Source organism: Cricetulus griseus, chromosome 5 (assembly GCF_003668045.3).
Source record: "Cricetulus griseus strain 17A/GY chromosome 5, alternate assembly CriGri-PICRH-1.0, whole genome shotgun sequence".
NCBI lineage: Eukaryota > Metazoa > Chordata > Mammalia > Rodentia > Cricetidae > Cricetulus > Cricetulus griseus.
In genome coordinates this window covers 106,483,867-106,496,526 of record NC_048598.1, presented here as the reverse complement: position 1 = coordinate 106,496,526, position 12,660 = coordinate 106,483,867, and positions in this window count along the sequence as shown.

The following is a 12,660-nucleotide window of genomic DNA, read 5'->3' as shown; positions in this document are numbered from 1 at the left end:
GTTCTTATGTTTTTAAAAGGCTCATTTAATGAAAATTTAGTGTCTGCATTTACACTCTGGCCATTGCCCTTTTGTTGTTTGTTTGCTTTATGGGTTTTTTTTTTTTCAAGGTCCCATTATGTAGCTCAGGCTATCATAAAACTTACTATGTCAACCAAGCTGGCCTAAAACTGAGAGATTTACCTGCCTTTGCCTCCCCAGTGCTGGGATTAAAGGAGTGCCCCACTGTGTCCAGCTATGCCAATGCCATGTGGTTTTTGTTTGTTTTCTTTTCTGATTATTTATGAGAATACTATTGTTACACCGAAAGAGAGGGAAGAAAGAGGAGAGTTTGCTTCTGGCAGGACTGGCTATATAATTTCAGAGACCTAGGACAGGGACCCTTTTACAAACATGATAAAGTACTTTACAGTGAGTGACAATAGCATGCAAGCTACCATGGAAGCTTTTCTAAAATAAGAGCCTCCAGATAGGCAGGCCACATACCCATGCTCCAAGCCCTGGCCCTGGCTCCAAGCATGCCCTGTTCTGAGAATGCCACTGTCTCCTGGTGGATTCCCTTTCCTGATCATAGAGGCAGCTATCCTATTGCCCCTTCTTCCACCCTAACCCTGGAGGAGCACTGCTGCCCAGCATGATGGCTCTCAAACCCCTCAGAATCTCCAGTGTCCCCCACAGATAGATCAGCCTCAAGTCCCCAAACTGCACCACCATCAGGATAGCCACAGACCTCAGTTTGTTGAACAACCCCTTTCCAGATCTTTCTGAACAACGAGCATTTGAGCAGGGGGTCAGACATCATTCTACTCACTGGCCAAGTCTGGTTGTTGGAGAGTTTCTTATCTGGGACTGAATTTTATGCTGGATCTCTGCTAGGCAACAAGAAGTGAAATTATTCTCCTGATTCCTTGCACATCATTTCAGGAAAGACATTAAGATGGCTCAGAGGCCATAAAATGCACCTGTTGAGGTTAAAGTTGTGCAATGGGCACCGGAAACCCATACCCAAGTGCATACCAGGCCCCATGTCAGATATTGTCAGAGTCCCCTCTCAAGGGGTCCACTTTAATTAAAGGGTTGGTTTCCAGGATGGCACTGTTAAGAGGTGGAGCCTAGGGGTAGGTCCTTAGGCCCTTGGAAGCATAACCTCATGGGGGCTCTTTGGCTGTTCTTGTGACAATGTTCATATGAAAAAAAAAAAACAAAAAAACTGCATTTGGTCCCAGACTTTCTGCCTTTTTATTTTTGTTCTATTGAGACAAGGTCTCTGTTAGTATTCAGGCCTGTCCTTGGGGTTCTGACAAGATACACCCCCAGCTGCAGTCACTAAGAATACTACCTGTACATAGTCACTATGTTCCCTTTTAAAAGGGCCCTGACCACCTCCCATCCCTCCTCTCTCTCTCTTTCTCTCTGTTTCCCCCACCTCTCCCCTCTTCCCTCTTTCCTAGAGGCTGGTCTCCCCCCCCCTTCTCTTTCCCCTTTTTATGATCTCTTTCCCTAATTAAAAAAAAAACAAAACCCTCTGCTTGAACCCTGTGACATGGTGTCTTTCTCTCTTGCACCACTTTCCTTAAATTCCAATAGTCTCCCAATGTAACTTAGTGGCCAGAAACTCACTATATGGACTAGGCAGGCCCTGACTCTGCCTCCTGAATGCTGGGACTAAAGGTGTGTGCCAATAGACTCGGCTTACACTGGAGTTTTAAAATCACAGACACACCTGATTAACTTGCCTATAGCTCACTTTTTAGACTCAACCTTGATTTTTTTTTTTTTTTGAAACAGTGTGAAGTTTACTCTAGAAGCTTCGAAGGAATTGTTTTTCTCTGTGTTTGAGCAGCTTCCCATCTGTCAGGTGACAAATGGGCTGGGACCTTTTAGGACATTGTTCTGAGATGATCATTCTTTCCAGCAGCTGCTTAAGTCCACGACTGCCATCCACCATCCACCACTTGTCACGAGGGCCTCACCACAATAGAGCACCACCCCTGTGGAACCCTGGATCTGAGAACTAAACACCATTCTTCTCTTTTCAGGGTTACCTGCACCAGATAGTTCATTCTAGTGGGGGAAGCTGACCAATAATACAATGTCCAGACATAAGAATCAGCGGGGCTGCGATGTGAGCCGCTTGGTAGAGCTTAGCATGCATGAGGTTCTGGGTTCCATATACCACATACACCAGGCATGACTGTAATTCTAGCACTCTGGGGTGACGGTAGGAGGATCCGAGATTCAGGGTCAACCCCTGCTTGTGTGTTTGGAGCCAGCCTGAGCTACACGGAGGAGGGGAGAATAACCAGTGGAGTCCTGTCCATGGTTGAGAGGACTCTACACAGTGGAAGAGGCCGCTCACCTCAGGAGCAAGCAGAGATTCAGAGGAGAATGAAGAGGGAGGAGAGGTACTGTGGCCTTCACACAGTCCCAATTTGACAAAAGAGGCTGTGAGAGAGTAAGTGTCCCTTGCCTTTGACACTCCTGTCTGCAATAGGAGTGCCAGTAAAATGTTCAAGCAGGCTAGGTCGCCAGTGAGAAACAGGTAATAAAAACCCACTTGTGACGCTTAAAGTGCATTTGACACAAACGGAAATCATACAAAGGAATGTGCTTCTAGGGTTTTCTTGTGAAGGGCTGGGAGTGAATGACCTGCAGCCTTTGCCAAGAGGCTGCTGGAATATTTCTGAGACAAGAGTCTTGCTTTTGTTCACATACAGAAAAGGGATCGGCTCCTTGAAGCCAGCGGTCCCTGGTGCGCAGGATCAATGGTTGCCAGCCTGTCTGTTCTGAGCTGGTAAGAAGCCGAACGGGGATTTCAAAGATTTGTAATTGTAATTTAAGGTAAGCCAGTGGTTCAAATGAAGCTGACATTTAACTCCAAGTGGCTGACTGAGAATTGTGGTCTCTTGGTCCCTGAGTGCTTCCCTGCTATGCATAACACTTTTGCACCGACCCCCCTTCCTGGCCCAATTCTGTCTTGCCTTACAGGTGGGAGAAACTCGCCACTCAGATATTGGTCTGTCCCCAAACCCAGGGTTGCTCTGGTGTCTGGATGGGTATACTCCCACAGCCTAGGCTGGAGTAGGAGTCCTGGGATTGCTGATCAGCCCCAAAGAGCATTCCAGGGCAGATGCCACAGGCAGTACATTTTCCCAGTGATGAAGTTCATGCCTAGCCTTGGAGGACAACATCCATCTTTCAATGCCTCAAGACCTTGACCAAGCTACACTCCACGCTTCACATCCCTTGCCTGTAAAACAGGTGCGTAAGTAACATCACTTCAATGCTAACACATGATGAGACTGCTTAATAATGGATAAAGCAGAGGGAAGGGACTTTTTACCACTGAACTGTATATTTGAAATGGTGAAAAGGGTAAATTGTTCATTCAATAAATAATACTACTATACATTTTTTTTAAATATAAAAACTTATGGGAAATCATAATCTCAGCCAGGCACAGTGATACACACTGGCAATCTGGGCACCTAGGAAGTAGAAGTAGGAGAATCAGGAAGTGAAGACCAGCCATGGCTAAATAGGTCAAGGCCAGTCTGGGCTACATAAGCCATAGACACAACTCAGTGAGTGAATTACTTGTTGTGTGAGCACAAGTACCAGAGTTCAGCTTTGCAGAACCCAAGCAAATCTTGGGTAGGTGTAGCGGCCTACCTGTAGTTCCAGCATGTGTGTAACTGGCTTTCTTTAGGGCCACCAACCAGCTCCCAAATAAAGACACAGAGACTTATTCATTGTGAACCCTTGGCCTTAGCTTATGCTTGTCCCACTAGTTCTTATAACATAATCTAACCTGTTTCTCTTTGTCTATGTTTTGCCTCAGGGTTTTTTTTTTACCTTTCTTTCATTTTGTATGTCCTGCTCTGTGTCTGACTGGGCCCAGGAGTCTCTCTCTCTCTCTCTCCCTCCTCCTCCCTTTCTCCCTCTCCCTCTCCCTCTCTCTCTCTCTCTCTCTCTCTCTCTCTCTCTCTCTCTCTCTCTTCTCTGTTCTCTCTTCTTTTCTCAGGAGCCTAGACCTCTCCTCATACTTGTTCACTCTGTCCTCCAGCCCTGCCTATCCCTCTAACACCTAGCTACTGGCCATTCAGCTTTTTTTTTTTTTTTTTTTTTTAGACTAACCAGGTGCCATAGGCGGACAAAGTAAAACAGCAACACATTTTTTCATAATTAAACAAATGCAGGATAAACAAATGTAACACAGCTTTACATCTTTAAACAAATGCAGCATATTTGTGATACATTTTGCCTAGTTAAAGTAATATTCCACATCACAGAATATTATTATAGAATGGAATTACATTATCTGAGAAGCAAAAGAGGCAGGGTATTTCTGAAGCAGGTGGCTAGCTAGACTAGTTAAGTAGGCAAACTCCAGGTTCCAGTGAAAGACCCAGCCTCAATGTATAAGGTGAAGAGCTTCAACCTGACACCAGCCTCTGGTGTGTACTGCAACACACATATGTGGCCATACAAAGTGACCATATGTATATATACATATGCATGCATATCACACACACACACACACACACACACACATACACACACACAAAGGAAAAGAAGTTTCTGTAATGAAATAATAGGCACTGAATTTACTCTCCAGCCTCAAGCAATGAAATAAGAAAATAATTACGAGTCGGGCAGTGGTGGCACATGCCTTTGATTCCAGCACTCGGGAGGCAGAGGCAGGCAGATTTCTGTGAGTTTGAGGCTAGCCTGGTCTACAGAGTGAGTTCCAGGACAGCTGGGGCTGCACAGAGAAACCCTGTCTCCAAAAAACAAAAGCAAAGTGAAAAGGAAGGGATGGTATTAGGATGGTTTACTTTTTAAACATCTCTAAAAACGAAAGCAGAGTTTCTCCTCCTCCTGCCTTTAAACTATTTATTTCCTGGAGCCTAAAATTAACAAGTCCGGGACCCATGATTCGAGATGCCCTCTGCTATTGTCTCTAGCAAATGATGGAAGACAATTATTTACCTCCTGGAACTCAAGTTTTCCTCCTGTCAACAGGAGATGATAATTCTCAGCCTGTTTTGCAAGGTTGTTGTGAAAATAAACTAATAAGCAATGACATTCTTTTAAAAAATAAAGTAAGAAGTTAATAAATAAAATTGAAGTAATATGTAAACATCACTAGTTACATAGCTTCTTCAAATGCCCCCAAGGCTCAGATACTAAAGGCTTGTTGGCCAGCATGTTGGAATCTTCCTGCTATAGAGACCAGATCCTTGGAGATACTAAATCAGAGAGTAATTAGGAAAAAACCAAGGCCTGAGAGGAGGCAGGAGAGGTAGGAAAGGGGGGAGAATGAGATCGGAAATAGGGAGACAAACAGAAAGGGAAAACATGACCTGTTTATTTGTAGGCAGTCATGGGCTGCGGAGAGGCTGGCTTTGAGGTTCCAATTGGGTGTAAGACAGGTTGAAGGGAAGATGATCTGAGAAACCCAAGTTCTGGTATACTATCATTTAAAAATATTTATTCTATTTTATCCTTGTGTATGTGTATCCATGTGAATGTACACAATGTGTGCAATTGCCTGCAGAGGCCAGAAGAGAAACCCTGGAGCTGGAGTTACAAGTGCTTGGGAGCTGCTAATGTGGGTGCTAGGAACCCAGCTCAGGTCCTCTGTAATCACAGTAAGTGCCCTTAAGTGCTGAGCCATCTCTCCAACCCCTGTTGCTATCTTAAAGGAGATTAAGGCACAGATTGGGGTTTTCTTGCAGGTCTTGTTTGTCTTCTGCTGTCTTAACCACTGTTCTGCTGCTGTGAACAGATACACAACCAAGGCAATTCTTGTTAAAGAAATCATTTAACTGGGGGCTGGTTTACTGTTTCAGAGGTGCAGTCCATCATCATCAGGGTGGGGAGCACGGCGGCAGGCATGGCCAAGTATGGTGCTGGAGAAGAAGTTGAGGGTTCTACATCCTGATCTGCAGGCAGAGAGGGAGAGACTGGGCTTGGCATAGGCTTTGGAAACTTCAAAGCCCACCCCAGTGACATACCTCCTCCAACAAGGACACACTTCCTAATCCTTCTAAACATTTCAAATAGTGCCGTTCTCTGGTGACTAAGCATTCAAATATATGAGTCTATTCAAATATATGAGAACATATTATTCTAACCACCACACCTACTTTTGTAGTAGATTTTTTTCTGGCTGTAGGTGGGGCTTCTTTGAAAGTGGCACCATATAGATCAGTCTGGCTCACAGGAAGAGTCATGCATATAATCTGAACTTTCCTAACAGCCAATTTATAAAAAGTAAAATTAAACAGATGCAATTAATTTTAATGGTATATTTTAGCCCAATGTATCCCAAATATTTCCATATCCAACCTATAATTAAAATGTATTAATTAAATACTCCATACTCTCTTATTTCACAGTAAGTCTGAAGCCTGCTTGTTAGGTAAAGGGCTTACTTTGAGAGCACAAGGAACTGAATTCAATCTTCAGAGCCCATACTAAAATTGTGAGCATGGTAGTATGTGGGAAGCTGTGGGGCTACAGTCGAAGCCAACCAACTTGCCCGGTTTGTAACTGAGAGGGGGAGTGTGGACTGAGAAAGGGTAGGTAAAGATATTAAGAGAAAGACAGAGATACAGGATAGAGTCAGGAGGGCCATCCAATGAACACTGAACACCTCTAGTTTATTCTTCAACATTCTTGAGTACCCAACCAAAAGGGGGGTGGGACATGGCAGAAGACTTCTATTATCATGTATAAGGAGCAATCGGACTTACTTCCCTTAATCCTCCAGGCATTTGATAGCCACACCTGTTATCCAGGGTCAAGAGTAAACACACCTGCTCAAGTCTGTTGTGATTTACATAAGACATCCTGCTACCAAGGCCTACAGTAGCCAAACCTTAGACCTTTAGATCTTTTGACTTACCAAGGACAGTTTTGAACTCTCTGACCTTGAGGCGAGATGGAGCAGATCCATCTTTATGGGCCCCAACAGTAGTATGCATTTGTAAGACCAGTGGTGGGGAGGCAGAGACAAGTGGATCTCTGGGGCTCACTGATCAGTCAGCCTAGCCTACATGGCCAGTTCCAGGTCAGTTGAGAGACCCTGTCCGACCCCCCCTCCCAAAAATGGGTGATACTTGAGAAATGACACCTGAGGTCCCCTAAACTCAACACATTTCTGCATTCTCCATACAGTGTGCACATACAAACTTGCACAGACACACACTAAGAATAGTGACAACAATAATGACAACAGTTATTTGCTGAGTCTCTTAGCTGTGTGGTGCAATCCCCTCCCATTTTACTAATCTTCATAGTATTAAAATTGCATGGTGGGGACTGTTCTAATTCTATCCTACAGATGCAGAAACGGCATCAGTATGGTGAGCAACTTGTTCAAGGTCATACAGGCAGCAAGCAGCTAGTCTATTGTCCACCATTCTCTCTCAGCATCTTGGGCTAGCAAAGAGGCCAGCCATCCCTGAGCGGCTTTGCACCAATGTTCACGCTATTGTCTGGTCAGCTGAGCTGTGGCACTAAAACAGACCAGAATGAATACTCACTGTACAACTGAGCCCATTATGTGAGTGACTGAGACCAGGGTAGCCTTGAGAAACTGGAGAAAGCTGCAAACTCAAGGCTAGGGACCAGGTTCACAAGATGCAATTGTTCTCAATGACACTTAGCAAAAAGCAATCATTAAAAGCAAAACAAGACCATCAATTGCCACTCCCCCAACCCCATGATAATTTGACAATTTCCACTTGGCCATGCTGAGAGCATCCAAACAGAGATGCTAACGATGCAACTTCCCATATGGAAATGGCTCCAGTATGGCCAGTCAGCATTCAAGAGTGAAGTTGCATTCTTGCCAGTTTGGGTCATCTGGGTTCTTCCTGCTCAGGTCCCTGCAGGGGAGAACCAATCTCCATCCACCTAAAGGCTGTTGGCCTGGGATAGGGAGGTCCCATGGGGCTTATGGCAAGGTTATCCCTTACTGTCTTGTCCTTTGTGTCTGGAAACTGTAGGAGTCTTTGGAATTCTGACATTTTGGGACCAGGGATTCATGACAGGAGGCTGGGTCCCACACCCTGCTGGCCACAAGCCAGGCCACAGCATCCCCCTTGGATTCCCAAGCTTCCAAGTGGTCTCCCCCATTCCTCAGGAACTCTCCTCTGAAAGATCTTGCTCCTTTGTAAGTTCTCAGCTGGGTTTATAGCTCCTCTCTGCCCTGTGATTTGTGGAATTGGAGAAAATGCATGCCACTCGTGAAGAGTTCCAAGATAAATCTGGACAGCTCATGCCTACCATCCATCTATCCATCCATGCATTCCTGCCCATTTACCCACTTACCCTTTCATTCACCTACCCTCCCATCCATTCGACAACTCTCTTACCCATCCATCATCCATCCATCCATATATACATACATATGTCTACCCACCCACTCATCCATATCCATAAATATATATACATATACATATATATAATGTGTATATATATACCCACTCATCCCATCCATCTATCCATTCATCCATATATACATATATACATGCATACATACATAAATCTACCCACCCACTCATCCATATATATAATGTATATATATACATATATACATATACATATACATATATATACATACATATATATCCACTCATCTATCCATCCACATATCTATACATACATATATCTATCCACCCACTCATTTATCCATCTACCCAGCCATCCACTTATTTACCCTTCCATTTATCAGCCAACCCTCTCATCCTGCCACCATACCTCCCCTGTCATGATGGACAGTATCTACTCAAAGTGTGGTCCACTTCCTCTAGTGCAGCCTCAACTTCTAAAGCTTCCACAGTCTTCCCAGTGTCATAAACGAGGGACCAAGTGTTCAAACACATGAACCTGTGGGGAACATCTCATATTCAAGTTCAACCACAGCACAAGGATTAGTTCATTGGAAAATGATTTTCCCATGGGAAAAGACAGACATACCTGCGGAAAGCAAGGAGGCTCTGCTTCAACTCCTCCTTGGCCGATGGGGGTAAGAGGAGACACTGGAAAGAGAAGACAAAGGCTGAATTTAGAAAAGGTCACCAACTACTGAGAAGTTTGGGGAGTGAGGTGCCAGCTGCCATTGTGATGCTCATTCATTGACACAGCTGAATATTTGGACACTTTCATGCCTGGAGCCAGAGTTTTAAATTGACATTCCCAGCAACTAGTAGGATTGGCACAAAATAAAACAAGAGAAGAGGGAGCTGACTATGACTAGGAAGGAAGGAATCTATGGAAGAACCTTCTCCATCTACTTCTTTAGCTTCTTCTCTATCTTTTCAGATTTGGGGATAGATTTTCAGATGATGGAAGCTCCAGATGCTTAAATATACACCCTTGCTGGGTGAACGGTAAGTGTTTAAAAATAAATAGGTAACAGAAGTAACCTAACTCCACTTTGGAGATTTTTTTTTTTTTTAAGAAAGGCAATTATTTTGAGTGCATGTAACTATATTTAGAGGCTCACGACACACTAGATATAGCAGTCCTGTAAATAGAACTGCACGAAGAGAGAATACTACAAAGCATAAAGCTGAAGTTTCCTGGTTGTAGTCCAGAGGAGATGGAGGCTCTGCACTGTGGGCTTGTGGCTGCAGTGCTGTAGCATGCATAGGAGACAGGAGGCTTTTTGTTGTTGCTTGTGTATGTATGCACATATGTTCACATATGTAAGCACGCGTGCATGCAGGTACGTGTGTATGCACATGGGGCAACCGTGGGTGTCTTTCTCAATTACTACACACCTCTATTTTTTGAGACAGGGTCTTACTGAACTTGGAACTCACCCACCGATGCAGGTAGGATGGCAGGTCACCAAGCTCCGGGGATCTTCCGGGTGTTCTAACCCTCCACAGCTCTCAGGTTACAAATATGTACTGCAGACTCAGCATTTTCTGTGGGCACTGGGGATCCAGCTCAGGCCTTCATGCATGCATGCATGCATGGCGATCTCTTTATGAATGGAAGCATATTCTGAATATTGTAAGAATGCTTTGTAAGTCTTGGCATGGATGTCGGCGTGGGCTAAGTCACAGAGAGTGAGTGAATGCAAATTCTCCTCCTTCTTCAAGGGATGTGCTCCTGAAGAACTCATGTATAAAACCTGCATAAATCAAGACTAATTCCCCCACAGGAATGAAGTCAGGATTGGCATTACCTCTAGTGTTGTATAGTATGTAAGACTTGGGTCTTTCCCTTTGCCTAATATCCACTTTGTAGAATTCAGGGTAACAGAGAGCATGACTTCAAATCTTTTCTATTAAAGGATGACTGTGGACTGGAGATCTGAGGTTAGGTTAGTCACTTTCTGTGACAGGGACAAACACGGGGGAGGGGCAGCTTAAAGTGTGAAAGGTTCATTTTGATTTACAGATTCCAAGGTTTTTTTGTTCATGGTTGCCTCGCTCACCGACCGTGGGTTGGGGGGAAGGGAGGGAGAGAGGGAGATACACAGAGACATAGAGATAGAGAGATAAAAAGTTGGAGAGGGGAGAGAGGAGGGAGGAATGCAGGAAAGGAAGGACAGAGATGGTGAGGAGGGAAGAAAGAGGGGAGGGATAGAAGAGAAAGGGGAGGGGAAGTGGATTGTGCTGTGTCCACAAAGCATAGGAAGAGGGTGCGTGTGTGTGTGTGTGTGTGTGTGTGTGTGTGTGTGTGTGTGTGTGTGCGTGCACGCGCGCGCGCACATGTGCACGCACTCAGGTTCATGTGTGCCTGTGCACACTCGTATGCTGAGGTCAGCTGTTACGATAAATCTTTCCGCCAAAGCCGCCCAAGCCCTACCACCACATGGGCGGTCTCCGCCAGCCACCCGAGTTCTGCCCACCACATGGATGGACAAAATAATACAGAGACATATTAGGTACAAAGCTGCTTGGCCAATGACTAGGACTTCTCATCTGCTAGCTCAGTCATAATTATCATAAATCTATATATGTTATAAGACTTATAGAGGATGCCTTTTGCTGGCACCCTCTCTTGCCGGTAGCTCACATCCTGCTGCTGGAGGAGGCGAAGGGGAAAAGGGACACTTCCTGTTTCTCCTTGCTTAAATATGAGTCTCCTTGCTGTGTCACTTCCTGCCTGGAACACCACTTCTCTACTACATTTCCCAGAATCCTCTTTGACTCCTAATCCTGTCTAACTTGATGTTTCATTGGCCAAACAGAACTTTATTTAACAATCAATAAGATAAACATACACAGAAGTACTTGCCCCATCAGTCAGCGTTTTCTGTCACTCCAAGAATGCTATTGAATTATCAGAGCCTTGGTAATCCAGTACTTCTCAATTGGTGGATCTACCAGTTGTGGACTAAGTCTTCAATGTGAGATTTAGTGGGAGACTCTTCATATCTAAACCATAGCAAGAGTGTATTTATTTTAATAGCTGGACAAACTTTTTAAAAAATATTTATTTGGCCAGGAGTGATGGATGGCACATGGTTTTAGTTTCAGCACTTGGGAGGCAGCGGCAGGCAGCTTTTTGAGTTTGAGGCATGCCTGGGTTACATAGAGAGACCATATCAAAAACAACAACAAACTACTTATTTATTTTTATTGTATTGTGTATTTTGCCTGCCTGGATGGATGTGAATCACAAGTGTGTGGTTCCTGCAGAGGCCAGAAGAGGGTGCTGTATCCACTGGGAGCTGGAGTTACAGATGGTTGTGAGCCACCACACAGTGTTGGGAACTGAACCTGGATCCTATACAAGAACAGCAGCTGCTCTTAACCATTGAGCCATCTCTCCCCTTTTCGAGGACAAATGTTTTATTGATTGAAGAAAACAAAAAAGGTAGCTAGCATCTTTAGAAAGCCAGGTCCATGCATACCTGGCTGAATAAGTGATCTTGAAAGTGATGCATGAAGTCAATGGGGACTACAGAAGGGCCTCTAGAACAGACAGCTTTGCCCTAGTTGGTATATAAAAGATACTTCCAAATTTTTGATTGAATGACACCTGGAAAGCAAGAAAGTGTTGTGTCTTGGATGTGGCTTGTGCCCTTTGAAAACAACATTGAAAGTTGATCCCTGTGATGGTTAGCTTTAACTACCAACATGACATACCTAGATTCCCCTGGGATGAGAGTCTCAGTGAAGGATTTTCTACATTGGGTTTATCTCTAAGGGACCGTTAGTTAATTGATGTGGGAAGAACCAGTCCCGGTGTGGGCAGAATCATTCCCTAGGCAGGGGATCCTGAGCTGTGTTAAGAGGCAAGAACTCAAGCTGAGTGGAACCAAGCAAGTGAGAATGTATATTTGCTTCTCCCTGCCCTTGACTGTGGATGTGATGGGACAGTTTCATTTCCCTGCTGTGACGGACTGAAATCTAGGATGTTAAGGTAAAATAAACCCAATTCTTCCCTCAGTTGCTTTTTGTCAGGGTATTTTTTATCACAGCAACAGAAACACAACAAAGAAAGTCCAGTTATGAGCTAGTACAGGGTGGGACCAAGTGGGTTCAGCCCCCATGGGCACATTAGTCCACCCATGACTAATCCACTAGTGAATTAACTTGAGAGGGGTCTGGAACCTCAGATGGCTAGGTCTCTTGCTCGCCAACTGCCGTGCAGTGTGGTGCCCTGTATTGCTTTGTATTCTGC